The sequence below is a fragment of the Choloepus didactylus genome, chromosome 5 (genome assembly GCF_015220235.1).
Source record: "Choloepus didactylus isolate mChoDid1 chromosome 5, mChoDid1.pri, whole genome shotgun sequence".
NCBI lineage: Eukaryota > Metazoa > Chordata > Mammalia > Pilosa > Megalonychidae > Choloepus > Choloepus didactylus.
In genome coordinates this window covers 107471595-107493920 of record NC_051311.1, presented here as the reverse complement: position 1 = coordinate 107493920, position 22326 = coordinate 107471595, and the positions used below count along the sequence as shown (strand labels likewise).

Below are 22326 nucleotides of genomic sequence, written 5' to 3'. Positions count from 1 at the left end.
GGGCATTATTGAGACATTAAAAATTGGAATATAGAACGTAAGCTTTATATCAATGTTAAATTTCTTGATCTTGATAATTGCACTTAAGATAATTACAGAAGTGAATATCCTTGTTTGTAGGAAATGTACATGGAAGTATTAGGTGTTCATTATGATGTGTGCAACCTGCTCTCAAATGTTCAGAAAATAAATTGATTGATAGAACAATGATATACAGACTGACACAGCATGGTGCCACAGAAGTGGCAAAATTTTGAAATTGGTGGAGCTGGGTATCTGGGAGCAGGAATATGTTGGAGTTCTCTGTATGGGATTTGAATTATTTTTGCAACTGTCTTGTAAATTTGAAATTATTTCAAGATAAAAAGTTTAAAAAAAAACAGACATGGTGATTCTGTGGAAATCTGGGTGAGATATGTCTTTCAGTCACTGTTTCCACTAAAAACTTACTAAATATCCCAAAAAGGTGAAGGAGAGAAGGAAGAAGAAATGTAAATTTTCTAACTCCCACTTGACATCCACAATTACATGCTGGCTAAAAGTCCATCCTACTAAAAAGACAAAGTCGGGGGTAAAAGCATTTGTATCCCATGGCCAAGTGAGTATGTGGTGTTGGGAGGTAAATGTTAGAGTTGCCAGCTATATTGTCCCCTCCCCCTATTTATAGCCAGAGGGCTCAGAAATGCGGCAAATGAAATGAGAATGCTCATGGACAGTAAGAGAGTGCCCTGGTACTGAGATACCAAAAGGCAAAAAGGCTCATTCCAACCTACAAAATTCCCGCAGATCCAGCGGGGAATTGGAAGACCCATTCTCAACAAAATAAAACAATCGAGCTACACAAAATGGCTCACACTGTATGACTAATTAGTTTCTTCATCAAGACACTATTCCCCTAAAGCTCTTATCCTAAAAGAGAAAAAGTCTGTTCCTGCAAATAGGGACTTCTTTTCCCCTCTCACAGAATTTACCGGTTTAAATATAGCTATTATTTATTAGGTTCTGCTTTGGGTCCTACTTGAGAAGGGGAAGCCAGAACATATTTTCAAAGGACCTCACACCATGCAAAGTTGTGAAATAACCTGCCAAGGGGGACTAACATTAACTGCAGCAGTTAAAAAAGGTCTATCCTGTAGAGCAATGATAACTAATAAATACATCAGGCTGAACTCAGATTCATAGATTTCTGCAATCAATAACATGGTCCAGGATGTTTCTACCTGTACACATAGGCTCCGTGTTTGAGGCTTTTTTAAGCATCTAAGGACTGGAGAAGCTGTCATTTGTCTCAAAGCTGTGCAAAGGACAGTCTCAGGTGCCTTCTGAATTCTGTTTTGTTGCTCTTCTTAGCGTCATTGCACCACCCCTAGCTTCCTTGTACTAAACCAGGCTTAGTTCTTCCTTCATGTTTGTACCTTACAAATATCTGTAGCTTGCTATTCTATCCCTCATGTGAGATAAAGCATCCAGAAGGTGCAATATCATTAAAAATGGAAACTGAAAAGAAGACACTACTGGAGATACCGACTGGCCTATTAGGATCTGAATTCTTTTCCCTTGGTAACCATATGAACAGCATTTAAAAATAAAGATTATAAATATTTTTAAATCCCTTCCCTGAAGGAGAAATCAAATTGTGTACTATCTTCTTATTCTGAAACAGATAGTTATAGAAATAAATACAACTTACATCTTCTCACCTATAATAATCATATTTTTAATAAAATTTAAATGCATTATTAATGCTTGGGTAATAATTTAGTGATTATTGTCAAGAATGATATTATAAATTTTAAAATTTAATGTTTTTATTCTGATAAAATAAACCCAGACACAAACCCCACCAAAAATTTTTCAGAAAAATATAGGGCATCACTCAATATAGGATTGACTTTTGAAGCTTTTAAAATTTCCAGAGAATCATATATGGGTCACTAACCACACAGAGCTTATGAAGAGAAACAGAGGGAACAATAAGCCTTTGGGGAGAAAATAGAAGCATCTTTCAATGCAGCTTTAACAATTGGTCCATCTACTGTAAAGAGCTAAAATTTCTACAATAATGAATATGACAGCAATACGTTAATAATAAAAGCCCAACAAGAAGACTGGTTCTGCAATCCTTTGCTATGTTGGAGAAAAGTCAATAGTGAATTCTAACTGAGATTTCCAAGGTGAATAGAGCAGAGCAGTGGGATGCACACATCCTGCTGCTTGTCTGCCATCTGAAAACAAACCCCAGTGCTTCCAGAAGCATTTCACTGTCAACTTCTGAATTTTTAGTGAGATCTCATATAGCAGAGGAATAAGCCACTGGGGCAAATGTGTAGCAACTGTGCAGAAGAGTAAGTCTATAGAATAGAACAATTTTCTAATGCCTGCCAGATGATAAATAGAAAACTAGAGCATTCTATAAATCCTCCTTTTATCCTTTCAAACCCAATAACACTAAGAAATTGTCATATATGTTCAATAATCAAGCAAACTAGAGAAGAATATAGGTCAAGATATAATGCAAGTTGACAGAAAAGAAAAATGAAGATTAGGGATTTTTAGATGACGATCATCATGGTGTTTAACACTTATTGAGCTCTTGTTACATAATAGGTACTATGAAAAAATGTTTGAAAGATGTTTTCTCATTTAATCCACATGACAAATGAGACAGGCACTATTTTTATCTCCATTTCACAGATGATTAAACTGAGGCACACATAAGTTAAGTAACCTGCCCAAGGGCACACAGGTAGTAAACAGAGAAGCCAGTATTTTATTCCAGGACTCTGACAACAAAGCCCAAGCCCTTGAACACCAAACAGTCTTCCCTACAAGTCCCTTGGGACTTACATTCCAGGAGAAATAAGCAAAGGGCAGATCTGACCTGCAATGCTTCTCTCTGTTCTCTCTTCTCTTGATGCAAAAGAAAAGCACTTTTAAAGCTAAGCCAAATAACTGCACCTGTGGTTTGTATTCTGGCCCATCCTCCTCTTCTTCCTCCCCACACCCAAATTTAATATGCAACTGATTAATCTGATTCTGAATCAAACTCATATCAAATGTCTGGCCTGAAGAGTCAAGTAGCTAGTGAGGAAGAAAACAGTAAGGCTCAAGAAGAAACAGGCTGATAGGGAAAGCAGACTAACTCAGGTATCAGAAATTGCCATGTAAAATCTTCATCCCCTATATATGTTTGAGTCCCCTGGACAAAGGGTTAAAGACATGGATATCAACTGCTGACTGACCCAGTCTAAAAATCATCATATCAGTCAATGGCAAATAAATGGACAACTCCAGGGCCTTTAAACCTAGCTTTCACAAGGAAAGCTAGACGAATGAAGCTAAATGTTTTAGTTTCCCAGCTGCTAAAATAAATACTGCACAATGGGTTGGCTTAACAACAAGAATGTACTGGCTCATAGTTTTGGAGGCTAGAAGGCTTCTTGCCTCCTGAGGCCGGTATCTTCTGGCTGGTCTTTGGGGTTCCTTGGCTTTTCCATCACATGGCAATGTACATGGCAACAGATTCTCCTTTGTCTTCCAGGCCCCACTGACTTCCAGATTCTGGCTGCTGCCCGTGACTTCTCTCTCTCCGTCCTTCTCTATAATACCTCCAGTATTGGATTAAGGCCCATCCTGACTCAACTGTATCACCCTTAACTGAAGCAACCTCATCAGAAGGTTCGTTTACAAGAGGTTCATACTCTCAGGAATGGATTAAGATGGAGAATTCATTTTTCTCGGGCACATCGTTCCAAGCCACCATACTAGGCTTACCTCATTCGATGGAAAACTGCTAAATATGGCATCAAGCTTACTCCCTCTTCCATTCTTCCCATTTCCTAAATCAGAAGATACCCAGGGTTTTCTGGTTAAGCGCCCACTGATAAGAGCAGTGGGAAGTGCAAGATGACTAGCTCCCACTGGCTAAATGGGAGTTCTAGGACAATGAACAGTTCTAAGATTCTGATTCAGTAAGAGCACCTCAAAATGATCCATCTTTGCTTACAAAGTTAGGTAGAGTGAGACACTAGAAGCAGAGTGGGTGAAATACAAAAGTTAATGGTCACACATTAGTTAATGGCCACACTCCAGATTCCTGTTGAGCATTTTACCAGCAAAGCTCTTTACCAGCAAAGAATTGATATATTTAATCTGTGAGAATCTTAGTAGCTCAATCGCCATGCTCAATTGCCAAGTCATGTAAAGAATCGAAATATAATTGTAGATCTTTCCTTATTCCCTGCTTTTCCGCATATGCTTCTATTTTTAGTATCACCAATTCTTCTTTTATTATATTCATATGGGAAACCTGCTTTAGTGACATTATACAATAAGGGGAAAAATATTGCTTTTCTGTATAAAAATCAAATCACATGGTATCTGTTTTACAATTAACAAAAATGAAAAAAATATATATATCTACATGTAGCCCAAAAATTTCTCCTTGGAATATTTTTAAAAGAAGTAGACTGTAAGTTCCATGAGGACGGGCACCAGGCCTGTTCTCCTTACCACTAGTACATGGTAGACTCTGCCTCTATAAATGTTTGTTCAATGAATAAATGCTTTAAAGAGCATAGGGGAAGGATTCTTCAGAGTAGGAAACACAATCTTTAAAAAACATCAAACTTACTATCTATGATAAGGTATAATGGAGCACACCCCAGAGTAACACCAACTGTACTAGATCTAAACACCTTCAGGGCACAGAGCATATCTATTCCATCTGTTTGTCCTTCACAACATGTCTTACAAATAGTAGGGAGTTAATAATTATTGGTAGGATGAATGAAAACACTGTATGACTGCAAAATCAATGTCACATTATTGCTCTCCTGTTCTCCTTTGCAAAAGTTAGTTGCTTTTTGCAAATATACAATTCCTTCTGTCACAGGACAGAAAAATAAACCTCACAGCTTTCACAAAGTGAAGGTAAAATATAAATAGCTAGAACACAACACACTTTCAGGGAAAAAAAAAAAAAAAAGCCAACATGGAGCACATCACATCCCAAACAGAAAAAACTTTTTTTAATAAAAGAACTGAAGTCTGGAAAAAACTAGGTTATTGCCCATTTTATTTATTTTTATTTTTGTTTCTTTTTAGTTAATAATGAAATGCCAAAATAAATGAAAATTTGAGCTCCCTTTGGAAAAACACTCAAATATTGACTCCCAAAAATCAATGTCTAACATTTAAAATAAATAGCTGAATGTATACAGTGGCACCTGTAAGGCTGCCCCCCCCAAAATAAGTTCACTTAAAGTGAACCCTAATATTAACACATTATCACTATTTCTCTCAATCAGCCCGTCAAGTAATCAAGTGTTCTTTCTGAAATTTACTCACATCACCAAAACTACAAAGAACTGGCTTATGGCCAACATGCTACAGTAAATTACCGATGATTTTCTCAATTAATATTCATTATCTACATCGTTAGAGTTTACACAGAGTTAAAGTATACAAAAGTAGAAAATTTTTAAGGCAAAAAAATCAACTGCTGACATCCTTAATATTCAGCACCAACACAGGAAACAGACCTTATAAACTTATAAACTCACCAGGACCATGGATTAATCTCACTTTGAACAATGTTAAAACACATCCTTCAACTTCAAACCCCACCAATACTGCATGCCAATTAACAAAGGATATAGGAATTCAACCTCTGTTGATGTCAAGATTTACATTTCTATCTCTTGGTTATCTTCAAAAGCAGGTAAGCATCATTTTGGAGCAGTTTGTCTGGGTCCTTCATGCATGCAGGGGTTCTCCATCAGCATCCAAAATGCTAACCATCTACTACTAAAGCCAGCACTTCAAGCAGAACTGCAAGAAGGATTATCACTTCTGTACATGCAGACATAACCGGTACAAGTGTAATGATGCAAAATACCGGCACACTGACCTTTGCTGGGCAGCACACACTGAAAAGCAGGTGCATTTCTGTGCTCCAGAAGGGGAAGGGGGTGGAATGAACAGAGAGGAAGCCCCCAGATCTCTAACATATCAGAGATGTTTATTCCACCCAGATGCAATCCAGCTAGCTTCATAGACATCAGTTTACCCAAATGCAAAAACTATTCTCCCGTCCTTCACTTGCTTGACTCAGAGGGCATTCAGTCAAGCGTAGCCAGGCAGAACAATCTACCAGATCTCTTTAAGCTATAATAAATAAGACTAGTTTCAGAAGAAATAGGACTCAGCACGGTTGTTAAACCTGTCCCTCATCTTATCACTGCTACTGGTGTTTACAAACTACAAGCAATAGCCTCGGGAATCTCAGGAGACTCTCCCATGAGCAATCTCCTGTCAGATCTTCAATTTAAATACCCCCTTTACCAATCTGGGATGGTTTTGGCAGTTAAATAAAAGAGGGTGAGTAAAATGACATGCATAAAATGAATCCTTTTCAAGTTGTAAATGAGTGAGTCAGGATTCAGACTTGCCGAGATGCTCCAAATTAAAACCCTTGCTATAATCTATAATTTTAAGCATGCTCCGTCTTACCGTTTTGCTGTTGTCTCTCTCAGGCTCAATTCACCTGGAACTCTTTAACATGTCTCTAGCAATGTGTTTGCACCAGGCCAGGCTCATACAGCAACTGAATTCACATCTTTCTGCACTAGCAAGCTGAAATGGTACGGCTGTACTACAACCAAGAAAGGGGGAAGCACAAGCACAAAAAAAAAAAAAAAACAGAAATCACCTAAGAGAAGCTAATCTCGGTGGGAAAAGACCAGAAAAGGTTCAAAAGAACACAAAGGACATGCTAACACTTAGCGTAGACAGCTTTAACAGTTCTATTTTTTTCCCAAAAAAAAAAATCTAATTTTTTTCTCCAAACACGATGGACTTGCCTGTGGAGTTCCCAGGAAGGCAGAGTACCAGGGCTCTGCAGCAGCATTGCAGCCAAAGTAACCATGCATATGCTGTCCAGGCAATTCACCACACACTGTCTTTTCAGAAAAATATTGATTTGCAGTACAGGGCTGCTTCAAAAGAATACAGAAAGGGAGCCAGACAGCTAATGGTGATTGCATAGGAGGAAAAACATTTAATCAAGGGGATGCACCTAACCATGCTCAATTCAATATTTTAAAAGCACTGGAGGAAACCCAAAAGTGTCCTGAGTGACAACCTCATTAAATAACAATCTGAGGTCCTACAGAAGGCCAAGTTTAGGGTACTATCATTCACACTGCAAAAGACACTAAAATGTTTCAATATGTCCATGTGTATATATTTATCATATGTAAAGGGGGCGTAATGGCAAGTCTAAAATAACCATGCATGAGTAAAAAAAAAATGTCCAGATGTAGCATTCATGGAACCTGAGTAAAAGATGCATAGTTATGACCTTGCAGAATCTGTGGTGGGCTTAGCGCTCATACCACCCTCAAAAATAAAATACCAACACAAACCAGAGCTCACAATCCTTAGGCAAACTGTGCCAAGTCACACCACAGGGTGCCAGGTGGCAAAGGAAGGACACCAAACTGCTACTCTCATAGCGACCCCTACCGGAGAGCAGCTGATCTACAATTCATACAAGGTTTCCCTATCTTCAAAAGATGCAACCACAAAAGTGCATACATTAGATTAAGGAACACATCAGGCAAAGAAATAAAAAGCAGCCATGAAATCTGATCTTATACATATTCATTTTAAAAATTAAGCTACAAGAGGAGGTAACTGTTGTGTCAATGTTGAGTGCCCCAAATTCCCAGGGCTCCCAAGACTGAGTTGCACACCCAAGGGATCAGAAATTTCACTCACGGAAAAGAGTTTTCTTTTCACATCCTAACTGATTTAAATGACTCATCTCTCGCACCCCTCCCTCACTGCAAACTGCCTTCACCTTCATCATTTTGAAGGACACTCTGAAGATATTAAATTTCATTTTCTTTTCCCACAAAAGTGCATTCAAAACCTTACAGAAAGTTCTTTTTCAGATACAAATACTACGTACTTCCTTCTTTGCCAAAGCCAAGGGAGAAAGCTATCTCCTTAATATCTGAAAACTACTGAAATACATAAACTTCATTATTTCTGCAGGGCGAACTTTATTTCAACAAGTCTTTCAAGATCCTGAGGTTTTGTTTGTAACTGCTCATCCCCCCAGCCCACAAAGACTCTCCTTTTTCAGAGCCAACAGCATTTATTATTTGAATTATTTAGAATTTAATCATATGTCGTCTCATAAAACTCTCATGTTGTCGACACATACCTCATTTTAAAGCCCTTGCGGGATGGACCACATCAATTGCATCTTTTAGTTATTCCCCCATGCCATGTAACACAATGCTAGGACTCTGGAAAGTATTAAATAAATATTTAAAGGACCAGTGAATTTGCATAACCCCATGTTTTAAGGCTAAATGTTGTTCTTCAGCAATCTCCCCTCCTCTATCTCCCAATGTTCCATGAAAAAAATCCATGTTAGAAGTGTTACTTGAATCATCTCATCTCAGTAGTTCCAATATCCATTTTTTCTACACTTGGCTGATAAGGACAGTTATAGTGTTTGTGTTCATTAAGATATCTTGTATGTAAACAAAAAAACCTTAGCACTCTAAACTTTCTCCTTTATTCTTTCATTTGTTCATTCAACAAACAAGAACTGATGTGAATAGCCATGTTCTCTGCATACAAGGAACCCAATGAATGGTTAGAGATAAAGCAAATGATTACAATACACTAAAATTAGTGTTTTCAGAGAACTCAGGTTGGTGCAAGTAACTTACCCCAGATGGTTCAGAAAACATTTTACCAAGGAGGAGGCATAGAGCTGCGGCCCAGGAGGAGACAAGCATTTGAGCAAAGGCAAGACAGGAGTAAAGGCTCAGGCTGAAACTGGAAGATGTCTGAGGACACAGCCAACTGGCACACACAGGGGTGGCAGCTGTTAAGGCCAGGGAAAGGTGGGCCAATGCCAGAGCCCAGAAGGCCTTGTAAGCCATAATAAGAAGTTGAGGGTTTTAACCCCCAGGAAGTAGCCATTTAATCCTTGTATTAGTCAGGGTTCTCTAGGGAAACAGAACCAACAGGAGATATCTGTAAATATGAGATTTTATAATAAAGTGTCTCATACAACTGTGGGGATGCATGAGTCCAAATTCTGTAGGGCAGGCAGTGAGTTGGCAACTCTGATGAAGGTCTTCCATGAACTCCCCAGAAGAGGCTGGCTGGCTGAAGAAGTAGTGAAAGTTCTCTTTCTTGTCCCTTAAAAGTCTTCAACTGATTGGGTTAAATCCAGCTGACTGAATTCTCTCATTGAGGAAGACACGCCCTTCGCTGACGTAATCAACCGCAGATGCAATCAGCTGACTAATGATTTAATAAACCAGCCTTCTGGTTTACTGACCAGCCACAAATGTCCTTGCAGTAACAGTTAGGCCAGTACTCGCTTGACCAGACACCTGGGTACCATCACCTGGCCAAGTCAACACATGAACCTAACCATCACAATCCTATAGGAAGGCACTAAAAGACTATTGGCAGAAGAGTGACCAGATGGGGTTTTTCATTTTACAATGAAAATAGAATATAAAAAATGGATGAAAGTTTGAGAATTCAGTTTTGACACACTGAGTTCCTGTTACCTTTGGATACACAACTGGACATGTTGAACAGGCAGCCATGTAAGGGTTTGGAGCTCAGAAGAAAGGTCAAAGGCTTGCTTATGTGTCTTAGGTCAGGGTTCTCTAGAAAAAGAGAAGAGCCAGGATTCTTGCTTAAAATATTTAATGAAGGCATGCTCTCAGGGACAAGGAGTGAGGAGGCAGCACAGGAAGAATGGCGAAAAAATCAAGGAAGACATGGCCTCAGATGAACAAGCACAGACAACTTTCATTTCACTTGAAGCAAGGATAGTTTTTTATACTCCTGAGCTGGTCCGTCAGCTCAGGCACCAACAACCAAGGAAATCCGAGTGGGATATCCACAGAGTTTCAGCCACACTGGACAATCTTCCCATTTCTCAAAGCTGATTCCTGCTTCAGGAATCTTTGCTTTCCCTGCTCTCTCTGCCTAGAATGTTCTCAGATACTTGTCTGATTCCTTCTCACTGCTCAGGTAGACTTGTCAGTCTTCCCTGACCCCCATTTTCTGTTCCTGGCTCCTCACTCCCAGTCACTCCCTATCACAATCCACTGTTTTTTTCTCTACTATCTAATTTACTTTATTTACTGGTTTATCTTCCTCCTCCACTAGAATGTAAACAGCTCAACAGGGACTGCTACTCATATGTTCTCTATGTTTCTTCAGCCCCTAGAATACCACTCAGTATTTGTTGAATAAATAAATATTAGAAGATGCTAATGACAGTAGTTCAAACAACTTCTTTGGACAGATGCACAATGGAAATGGATGCGGAGCTTGAGGAATGAGTGAGAAGAATAAAAGAGCATCAACAAATGTATAAAACTATACAACAAGTTTGGCCAAAAAGCAGGACTTTTGTAAAGCAAATAGAGGGCAAAGCTGCAGGAAATTAATCATTTTGTTCATTTTAAACAAGATTCACAATCAACTGTTATTAAGAATATCTTCATTAGTAGATGCTGAGATGGACCTGAAACTACTCCATAGAAGAAAAATAGTGGAGGTTAAGATAAAGCTTCTGTCTTCCCCAAAGAGAAGAGACAAAAAGCCCTGTGGACATAGAGCGAAAGACAAGAAGGAAGACAGACAAAAACGCTAAAATTTCACATTTTTGCAGGTAAACAATAACTGATCCCTTGAAGTGCCTGTCTTTTACACATGATTTGAACAAATTGTGAAATGTATTCTGCCCTTCTCCAACTTGTTAAATGGGTTATGATATATACAATTTAATGTTCAAATGTTGATGGAGCCAATTATGAGCATTAGCAACAGCCCTCAGAGTGACAGCAGGTATGCAGGGCCACTGGCTCCTAATCTCAGTAATCCCCCCTCTATACATTTCTCTGCCTCATTTTTACGATTCTTTTTCTCTTGGCACCAGGCTTTCCTTACGTCTTAAGGCTCTAAATGTGCGACCTTCTAACACTGCCACACTCTTCCCAGTCATGTCAAAAGCTTCTTCAACCCATGCTTGGATTAGGCAACTAGATAATCAGGTTTATTGGGAGAGGGTGTGAGAGAGGCCCGGTTTGAGTCAGTATGGTAGGGTAATGGCAGAACTAGGAGTTCTCTCCCAAAGGGAAATGGGTAGCTTTTATTTCCATAGGCTTTGTGGTACCTCTGTCCACTCAAAAACCATTATTTCGAGAAATAACCTACCTGGAGTTACCTCAGACATATGAGGCTGCCAGATGTCTGACCATCACATAAGCAACAACTTACAGACAAGTGAGGCTGAACAGGAAAAAAGAAAAAAGGAGGGAAAAAAAACAAACAAAAAAAACCCAAACCTGGAAAAAATAAATAATTGAGGAAAAGGATGGAGAAAGACTTAAAAAAAAAAAAACAAAAAAAAAAACAAAACAAACAAACAAAAAAAAACTGATAACAGAAAAAGAAGCATGAACTGAGAAAACTTTTTGAAAAATAGGAATGGGGTGAGGGGAAAAAGGCTACCTTATGAGTTAATTTCATTAGATATTTAATATCTAAAAGAAGGTGTATGGGATGAATTTTGTCCCCCAAAATGACATGATACGGTCAGTCCTAACTCTTAGTGCCTCAGAATAAGACCTTATTTGGAAACAGGGTCAATACAGGTGGAATTAGGTAAGTTAAAATTAGGTTACACTGGAATAGAGTGGGACCTTAACACAATATGACTTGAGTCCTTATAAGAAGGGGAGAAGAAACACAGACAGACATACAGAGAGAAGATGGCCATGTGATGACGGAGGCAGAGACTGAGTTGAGTTAAGCCACAGCCAAGGAATGCCAAAGATTGCTAGTCACTGCCAGAAGCCAGGAGGCAGGCACAGAACCCATTCTTCCCCTAGAGATTTCAGAGGGAGCTTGGCCCTTCCAACACCATGATTTCAGACTTCCAGCCTCCAGAACTGTGAGACAACACATTTCAATTGTTCTAAACCACCCCAGTTTCTGGTGCTTTGTTAGAGCAGCCCTGGGAAATTAAAAAAGGAGAGGAAGAGAAAATTTTAATTTTATATTGAAAAGTGATAGAGAAAAGATAGAGATTTCCCAAAAAGAAGTTGGTTTTCAAATGATTATAATTCCATATAAGCCAAGCAATTTCTTTCTACCGTAACTTTTACAGTAAAATGTTCACATTACACAGAACTTTTTGGAGAACTTAAACCCTAATTTTTCCAGTAAAGCCTAAATATTTTACCACTTAATTCTTCCCCACTGATGCCATTCATGGCCCACACTCCCATTTATTTGGAGAAATGTTATTTACTTAAAATACTTCTTCAAAGCGCCGAAACTGTGGAGAAGTATAAATTGAATGTTTCAAAGACATTTCTCAACCACATTACCAAAAATATCCAAATGTCATTCATGGCATTTCATGGAAGCCTTAAGAATTTCTCTACTGAGTGCCTTTGAGTATTTCCTCTATTACACAACTTTGAACGTTTTACTAATTTTATCAGTAAATACAGGCGATTCTATCACAATTCAAAAAAAGTGTTACTGAAAAATTTTGCATTCTGGTAAACTGCTCTATTAAAACAAGAGGGTTTATGGGGAAAATAAAGTTGAAGGCAGACCGCTCAAAACCCACGCAACCCCAGAACTTAAAAAAAAAAAAAAACCTAATAAACACACCCATGGAGCCATATCTTCAACTCTGAATTCCCCGTGGTGCTGACGCTGGACCTTAAACACAGCAGATGGTCTATAAAAGCTTGTTGGGTAGAGAGAATTCCTGCACTGATCAACATAAACTGCAGAAAACATATTCAGGTGAAAAAAGTTCACGTTATGAACATTTTCTAGGTTGAAAATTAAAAGTTCAGTATAGAGCTATATAGGGGAATTTAGATTTTTATGTCTGTCAAGAGGCAGCATGCAAGGTTGAGAATCATGAATCTAAATGGAGATGGTTAGATGCAGATTATGACAACAAAAAGACTTCACTTTGCCTGGCTTCAAATATCTGATTTCTGGTTACAGTTCTTCTCCTACCCAAGGTTTCAAACTTCTTTTGTGGAACAATTCTCTTCCTTCTGCAAGTCTTGTTTTCTGATCGATTGTCCTCAGTTACCCTGGGTAATAACTTGTCCGAATCTCAGACTCTGTCCCCCACTCTGGTACCCGCTCCCCTCCCCAGTAAATTTCTAATGCTTATCATACAAAACTTGTATTTGCATTAAAAAGTGGTTTCTACTTTTTAATGCAAACATAAACACCCACCTTTTTTGATTTATTACCATGAGATTATCATATATTTCCCTTTAAAAATTAAGAAAACACCTACATGCAGAGTCACATACAAGCATTTACATGACCCAGTGTGGTTTTTTCCTAGTCACTCTAACAGAAACACAACTGGATTTTTGATATGGTGCCATGCACCAAGTGTGTAAAATGGAGCAAAAGATCCAGATGAAAAAGTGATTTTAGTAGGACCACGCTCACAAAAGAAGAATGGTATCAGAGTTCCAAATGCACAGCACTACATGATCTGAGAAATGTGAATTGAATTTTAAGACTTAAAGAACAGACCCAAAATCCTCAGTTAACAGCAAACAAGAAAGGCAAAAGGCACTGAGAAAAGATGTGAGGATTTCTCTCTTCGTTATATCAGGATGCACGTGAGGACAAAGGCCACAAATCCATGACTTTCAAAAAATTTCCTAAGGAGCTAAGCCTTGTTTTTTGTCGTCCCCCCGCCCATCTAAATTTTTGATGAAACTATGAAAAGAAAAAAAGGTTTTCTAATAAGGCATCATAAGTCAGCTTTATTACTTTTAGGACCTTTATTCCAGCTTTCTAAAATGCCACTTCAGTTGGGAAACCAGGAAATTCTCAAAAGTAAGAAAACTTTCATAACACAGCCTGCCAGACAGACATACAGAAATAATTTTTAATGCATTTGATATTTTTAAATCTAGAAAAACTGTCATTTATCTAGTATGAACTTTGAAATATTTTTAAACTATCAATTAAATAATCTGCATCCTTTGTATCACTCTATACACCTAAAAATTAAAATAAAATAGGAATCAGGACCATGGGAAACAATGGGCACAATGCTGAACATTCAACAGTAAACATTGATGATTATGAAAGGACAATCAACTATAAAAAATCAAAACTGAAATTAAAATATATGCTCTTAAGGAATTTGACTTTCCTGTAGCCAGTGTTTTAGAATTTGCCATTTCAAGCCAAGACTGGTAAAATTTAGATCACTCTGAAAGTGTATATATACATAACCCTCAAAAGTAAACAAAATAAGGCATTTATCCAAGGAAGAATCATCGTATCATCGTATAACCAGTCCAGTCTCCCTGGTGTGACAGAGAATCGAGTTCACTAAAAGAATGCTTAAGTAACAGGGAAATGAACAACTCTGAAATGATTTAACTCAATCCTACAGCCCTCTGGTATCCAGTACAACAGTGACAACAGCACCATTCAAATATTGGTTGAATGCTTTCTGCCACTCCTTGATGAATGTTTTTCTTCAGTGGTATTAAAATATGATAGGCTCCTATTTCCAAGAAGTAGAATCAATTGTTCTGAATGTCCAGCACATCTTTCCTTTTCTCCTGGGCCATGTCTAGTGAGGACGACGCACAGTACGGGACCACAAGGGATCTAACTTAGGCTAGTCCTACCCTGGGACTTCCACCAGAGCTGAGTTGCACATACACACACCCTGCCCCTGCTGGTGGCAAAGCTGGGAAGGCGAGGGCTTAGTGGCAGTCACTGGCAGGGTCTCCGGCCATACAGAGAAACTGCACTGAGATCTGGGAGCCACCAAGTCCTAAGAGTGAGACGAGGGCAAGGGGGAGATGGCACTGATGACATCACATCCCTGGTTTCAGCCCCTGAAGGTCCCAGCACTGCCTGGCTGTCTGACTTTCTGAAGAGTGAGAGTTCAGCCCTCCCTTCTATCGTACCACACTATCCTTTCAATAAATCCCATTTTTTTCTTTAATTGGTTCAATTTGATTTTCAGTTCCTTGCAAACAAGAATTCCACTACCCAAAATGGATGGTGGTGATAGTAGCACAACATTGTGAATGTAACAGCAGTGAATTCTATATGTGCATATGGGTAAAAGGGGAAATTCTGGGTCGTATATGTTACCAGAATAAAACTTAAAGGAAAAAACATAGGACTGTACAAAATAGTGAACCCTATTATAAATGATGGACTATAGTTAACAGCAAAATTATAATATTTTTATTGTAACAAAGGTGTCACACTAATGCAAAGTGTTAATAATGGCAGCGGGGAGGTGTAATATGAGAACTCTATTTTCTGCATGATTTTTCTGTAATCCTACAGCTTCTCTAATTAAAAAAAAAAAAATTTTTTTTTTAAATAAGAGTCCTAGTACCCATGAAAGGACACATACAAAAAGTATGTGGAGCTACTGCGAAGCTAATGCCAAAGCTAGAGCTAAGTAACTGACTAGAAGTGCTGTTTTAAACTCTAAGAAAAGGACATGTAAGGTTGATTTGACTTAATGTCAGTGGGAAAGGATGTGTATAATAACGGACTAAGACTTCTGCAAAAACACTGACTATATATGTTATTTCTATAAACTTATACTAAATTGAGTATCATTTACATATAAAAGAGTTTGCTTATTTAGTCTTAATTTATAGTTAATGGCATGACTGGAGCCTTGGCTATTAATCAGTTATCTGTACCTGCAGGAAGCCTGAATGTTTGCTATGGCGGCAAATACTCAAATTGTAGGCACAGTACCTAAAGGGAAATAAAAAGACTAACTTTGTAGATACTACCTGTAAGACGGTAAATATCACCTCCCATAAGGAGTTAAGAAATATCATAGAATCTATGGAAGTGAAATCAGTCTGTTGCACCAACTCTGGACTTTAAGGGCCTTTGGCCAGGAAACAGAGTTCTTAAAAATTAAAGTAATAGCAAGGGGGTTTGGGGAAAGGCCACAGAAGTATGCTAGGGATTGTGAAGTACATAAAGAATATCCTAAGAAGACATTATAAACCATTTTTTCTGTTTCATGACTTAGCTTTGTTTTCATTATTTTTTTTTCATATTCTATTCATTTACCAGTTACTGAGCTTTGTGTTAAGCACCTTAGGGGGTACAAAGATGAATGAGACAAAACTGCTGCTCTCACCGAAACTAACACAAAAATAATACAGGAAATAATTGCCATGGAAGAGATAAAAGAAAATCCTATGGGAGTTCATAGTGAGAGAAACCTCAGAATAATGGATCAAACAAAATTGGCAGATTTCCACTATGGGTAATCAAATTCTGAATGCTAGCATCACAGAAAATTCAATGGTTAAAAATGTTAAAAAAACAAAAAACAAAAAAAACCACCATGTATGTCAAAAGACTAGCAATGATCACTTTTAGCAGGGGAATTGTTATCTATATCTGGATGTATTCTGGTAATTTAACAAAGAAACTTTGTGATATCAGAGGAGCACGGTCCAGAGGAAATGAACAATTTCCATGGTTTGGACCATCATGAACAATAGTTCTTTTCTCCCCTCTGATAGAAGGGTTTTTGGAAGGACTCCATGGTCTCCAAGTACACCGCCTGCTCATATGGTTCAAAGACATGTTCCTTCCTAGTTGTCTTGTGACATAGTCAGACAAGCAAATTCTTCTCCATATTCCTTAAAGAAAACGTTGCTGAACTCAGAGTACAGCTAATCATGAGGAACTAAGAGACCACCTTTACCTCTCTAGTCTTCTCCTCAATATTGACTCTCATTGAGAGAAGGTGAGATTTTACTTCCACAATACAAAGGCCAAATCAATTAACTTGGTTTCATCCATCCTTGCCTGATCACCTGGAGTCTAATCCCTTCAACAATTATTGTTTCTTCTAATCATTCAAGACGACTCCGTTCCTACAAAACACAGTCTGAACCCATCACAACCAGCTCCTTCTGCCAGCACGTGGTAAACTACAGCCCCAGCAGGGCCACCTGACTTCAAGAAACCTCAGTGTGGCCCAAACCTACCTTGGCTCAGATATTTTCTCTCACACCCACCAAAGTTCTTTAACTCTGAACTTTATAGGGATAAAACAGGTTTGAGGAGAAGAAATGGGATAATATCACAGATGAAGCCATATATACATATGTAATATTACCATGTAATATATATAATAAGCATTAGCTTCAATATAAGTTCAGATGCAACAGCAAGATGGAAAAGAACATGAGCTCAAGAAACAAGAAGCAAACCTAGGTTCCCAATCCAGGTTTTGCACAAGATACCTAACTTCTCTAAATCTTGGTTTCCTCAAATGCAAAATAGGAATAATAATAATTTTTATACCTTAGAGGGTTGGTGTGAGGCTAACATGTATAACTGCTTAGAACAGCGCACAGCAAAACAAGGGTTTTTATGACCCAGTGGTAAGTATGATGTACATTTAGCTGTGACCAGGCACTAAGCTTTTAGGCAACACAAACAATTCTTTATCCTGGGGTCTTGCTTCTGCATGAGGTCTGAGACTAGTGTTGGTTCCCTTAGTTTAGGTCAGCCTGGGCCCTTACTTCTGAACCAGCCAGCCATGGGCTGTTGGGCTCAACTTCTGTCACTCCTTAAGTCCATCAGTTCTTACTGATCCTTCTCCAGTATCTATATTTCTATTTTCATTGCCATTGCACTGTGCTTTTTGCACCATTCCATGAAATTCAAACACTTTTTTAAAGCTATAGGCGATACCCCACAGTCCTTCTTGCTATTTCTTTTGGCTAAAGGTGGAGGCAGCTATTTATAGTTCTCCATGAATTTTAAGGAGAAATTTTAGTGCTCTCTCTCCACGGACTTTTTTCCCTTTTTCAGAGAACTATCATATGTCCCCCACTGTAGCTACCAAGTTGCAGCCTAAGACACAAGAACCCATGATTACATAATGAAACTTCAAATAAAAGGTTGATTGAACTGATTAGAACAATAACAAGAGATTTTACCACCATCAGGACAAAAGAAATTTATAGTGCCAGGAGAAGAGGTGAACTTTACACTACCTACAAGGAAAATTGCCCACATTATGTATTCATACCTGAAAAAATGCCACTTGAAACTTTGGTGGCAAGATTAAACACAGCCATTAAAAAAAAAAAACCCTCAATCAATTTCATCAATAACAACCAAATAACTCTTCATATGAACAGTTCTAAATTGGCAGACACAAATTTCCAAAAATTGGAAGGTGTTTTAAGATAACTGCTGCCAGTCAGGAAGCAGAACACTGTCTTCTGAGGCAGCACCAAACAAAATGTTCTATCAGATCAAAAAAGGAATAAATTGCTGAGGCATCAGCTTTCAACATATACACAAATAACTGGCTCTCATTAAAATCTGGTGAATGATCCATGGTGATATCCATGTAGAAGAAGCACCTACTCACATGTGTTAAATTTAATCAGAAGATCCCACCACAGTTCTGTCCTTTCACTTACAAAATGTGCAAGGAGCATGAAGTACTGCAACTAAGAAACTGTAGGTAAGATAATGATAGGTAGAAGGCATTATTGTACTAACACTGCAATTAGCATGAAATTAACATGAGAATATAAACAAGAATAAAAACTAGTGTAAGAATTTAAGCACAGGTGAAAATACCATCAGCACAGGATTCTTCTCCATGATATTTTCCAAAAACTGAAAATGCTGAGTAAGCATAAAATTGTGTGAGTGATTATTTTTTACTTAAACTAACCCTATCTATCAGAACAAGCATCAAGTAGCATGCATCAGCTTATTTTCTTCAAGTATTTAAGTTGTTTTTATTTTTTGGTTTTTTTACTGCTGGCATGCCCATACAATAGTTGTTTTTAAAGTAGGAATAATCACTTGGAAAAATGACTGATTCTTTAACTCTATTTAGATATTCTAAAAGAATTAGAATACTACACCTTTCACCAACTTTACTTTAAACAGAAGTCCCCTCTAAAATGTTTATTCTCAAATTACTTCTAGGATTAGAGAAAATCTCACACAGGGCAGCTCAGTTTTACATCAGTTCAAAGTCACCACTAACATCTGAAAAGTCAAAGGAAGAAAGCACATTGTAAACACACTCAAGTCTGATACCTTACAAAAAGATTTTTAGCACCACAGAGAATGTAATGAGCTCTACTACTCTCAATGACAATTTTCTCAAGTTTACAGGGACTGCAAACATTAAAGCTAAGGATTGCTTCACATAAGACAACACCTTTTTGCTTAACAAAAAAGGTAGGATAGAAATTGTCGTTATTCCAAAAGCTAACTTCTACCTTAAATTTCCCTTTATCCTTTGATCTTGTCCAGCTATAGCTCCATTTTCCTGTTCCCCTTTATACCAAAATTCCTCAAAAGGAGTAGTTGATTCAACTGTTTCCACTTTTCCTCCCATTCACTCTTGAACCCATTTTAATCAGGCATCTGTCCTCTCCATGCCACTAAACGTCAGCAATGGCCTCCACAACACCAATTCCAGTGGGCAATTCCCAGGCCACATACGGATCTCTCAGCATCATCTGACACAATCCGTCACCTCCTCCTTCCTGAAACTCTTCACTGGGGCTCCAGACACCACACACTCCTAGTTTTTCTCCTACCTCACCAGCTCTGCCTTCTGCCTCCTTTGCTGGACACTCCTCTTCTGAAATGCCCCAGGTCTGGGACCTCTTCTCATCTCTGTCTACACTTTGCTCTTTAAGTGATCTTATACCATCGTATAGTTTAAATACCATCAATACACTCTGGGTTCCCAAATTTGTATCTCCAGGCCCTATTTTTCCTTCAACTCCAAACTCATATACCCAACTAACTTATGTGACAATCAGGCATCTCACATTTAACATGTCCAAACTGGATCTGCTTCCACACCTTTTCAATCTACTGCTCCCGTCAGTATCTCCCCATCTCAACAAATGGCCCTCCCATCAACTTCAGTTCTCTGGTGAAAACCTTGAGAATCCTTGACTGCTCTCTCTGAGAGCAGTAACAGCTAGCTCCAGTGGCTCTGCTTTCAGAACACATTCCAAGCCCAGCCACTTCTCAGCCCCACCAGTGCCTCCATCCTAGTCCAAGCTACTTGCACAGCTCATCTGGACCACCATGGCAGCAAACTAGTCTTTCTGTGCCCCCCTCCTACTCTGCTCCCTCCTCCAGTTTATACTCTACACAACAGCCAGTGTTACCCTTTGAAAGTATCACTTTCCTCCTTAAAAACCTCAAACGGCTTCTGACTTAGGATAAAATCCTACATCCTCACCATGATCAGACATGTCCTATCCCTCTGGACTTCCACCACAGTCCCCTTGCTCACTGCACTCCAGCCATGATGGCCTTCCTGTTTCTTAGGAGTAGTAAACCCTCTGCAACTCAAGGCCATTGTTACCTGTTCCTGAAACCCTCTTCCTCCAGATATTCCCATGGTTTGCCCCCTCCCTTCTTTGAGATCTACACTTCAAAATCATCTTCTCAGAGATACCTCCCTTAGCATTTTACCAACACCCCCACCATCTCTCTTTCCCTGTTCCTTGCTTTGGTTTACATTTCTTGCACTTCAGCCTGACCTTAAATTATTTATCTGTTTATTTTCTGCCTGTCATTTCCTTTAGAGTAGAAGTTCCAGGTGGCAGGGCCTTTGTTAGCTTGCTCACTCTTAAATCTCTGGGACCATGAACAGTTTCTGGCAATAGCAGGAACATTTGTTGAATGAATACATGAATGAATAGTAGCTATACTCTTATCCATTGCTTACTAAGGTCGAGAATACATATTTCAATTGTTTATTACTTTAAAACATACAGTATAATGCCAAAAGGAACCATTAAATATTTTTCAGAGGCTCATAATGTTAGATAGGGAATTTCTAGGCAGAAAGAACAGTATGGGCAAAACAAACAAGGTATGAAATATCATATAACCTATTCCTGTGATTTCCCACAGGAAAGGTGGGAGAGAAGGAAGCAAGATAGATGAGAGATGAGGCTCAGGATAAGGCTGGAAGCAGACAAAGGGCAATCATGAAGGATCTTGTGCGCCAGTATGAGTTGTGAATGTTAACTTTTAGGCAACAGGAAATCATTAAAATGCTGTAAGCAGGGAAACTGCTATTTCATTTGGTAAAAATTATGCTGGTCACATAGGATTATATAACCCAGGTAAACTGTTCTTAGTTGAAGTAGCAACTTAGTTGCTCCAGATCCACACTGAGATAAGAAACACAAGCTCATAAATCTTAAATGATCAGTTAACCCTTTATCATTCAAACCTGAAAGATATTCATAGTTTCTTGCTCACAAATCATTAACTAATCAACTTTCCCAGTGAAACATTTCTCAGTACATTCCAATTTGAATTATTTTCAACTTTTATCAATTAGCTCTTCAAGTCAAGAACACTTACATGTGATTTTAACTGATGCACAATGATTCTTGAATATGTGCAGTGAATCCATTAACTTACTTATAATATTAAAGGTTAATACAACATTGGGTAGTGAAACACTCGACAAAAATTTCAACTATTGTTTTTAAATTAGTAAAACAACTGGTATTTAATTATTCAGATATCAAAACAGTCTATATTTTATCCATTACAAATTTCAAATTAAAGTAAAAGAATCAGTTGGTCTAGACAAGAGGGATTTAAAGGTTAAACCTGTAGGCTTGATTTTAACATGTAATATTCACTGGTATAAAGAAGCTTAATAGAGAATGCACATTGTCAGTTTACTATGCTTCTTTCTTAATCAAGTGCTTTTCAATTAAATTTAATAGTTTTGTTTTAATTGAGTTTTTAAAATCACTATTTGCTTCTATTCCTCCTGGCTTCCTTTGCATCCTTAGTATTTATAATATAACCCTTATACTTCCCTCTTACTTTAGAGCTCACTCTCAGCACCTCATCTGGTAATTATTCCATCTTTGACTGCTTCATAAAAACATGCTGAACATAAACTATTCCCTTATCCCCGCCACCAACAGGGTACAGTGCAAGCACTTAAGATGCACAGATGAAAAAGATTAGATCTGCACTCTCAAGGAGATCTTAAGGACAGCAGTCCAGCCTTCCTTCCTTTCCTCTTGGGCATCTACCATAGAGCGGACTATACATTTAATTTATATGACCCACCTACATCTGCTTTTATATCCTCATGCAAATGACTTAATTCCAAGACCATACTTGTACTTCCTCAATGATTCTCACATTTAGTCT

General features: G+C 38.3%; 1 protein-coding gene across 5 annotated transcripts in view; it reads right to left on the bottom strand.

Moving 5' to 3' along the window:
- The window catches only part of CDK14 (cyclin dependent kinase 14), a 678858-nt gene that overhangs the window by 527464 nt on the left and 129068 nt on the right, over positions 1-22326 (bottom strand). Inside the window, exon 1 of one of the 5 annotated variants that reach the window (XM_037836626.1) lies at positions 6514-6618. The exons of the other annotated variants lie outside the window; for them this stretch is intronic. The gene's annotated coding sequence lies outside the window, so the exon portion shown is untranslated. Of the gene's footprint in view, positions 1-6513; positions 6619-22326 lie in introns of those variants that run through there. 5 annotated transcript variants of the gene reach the window in all.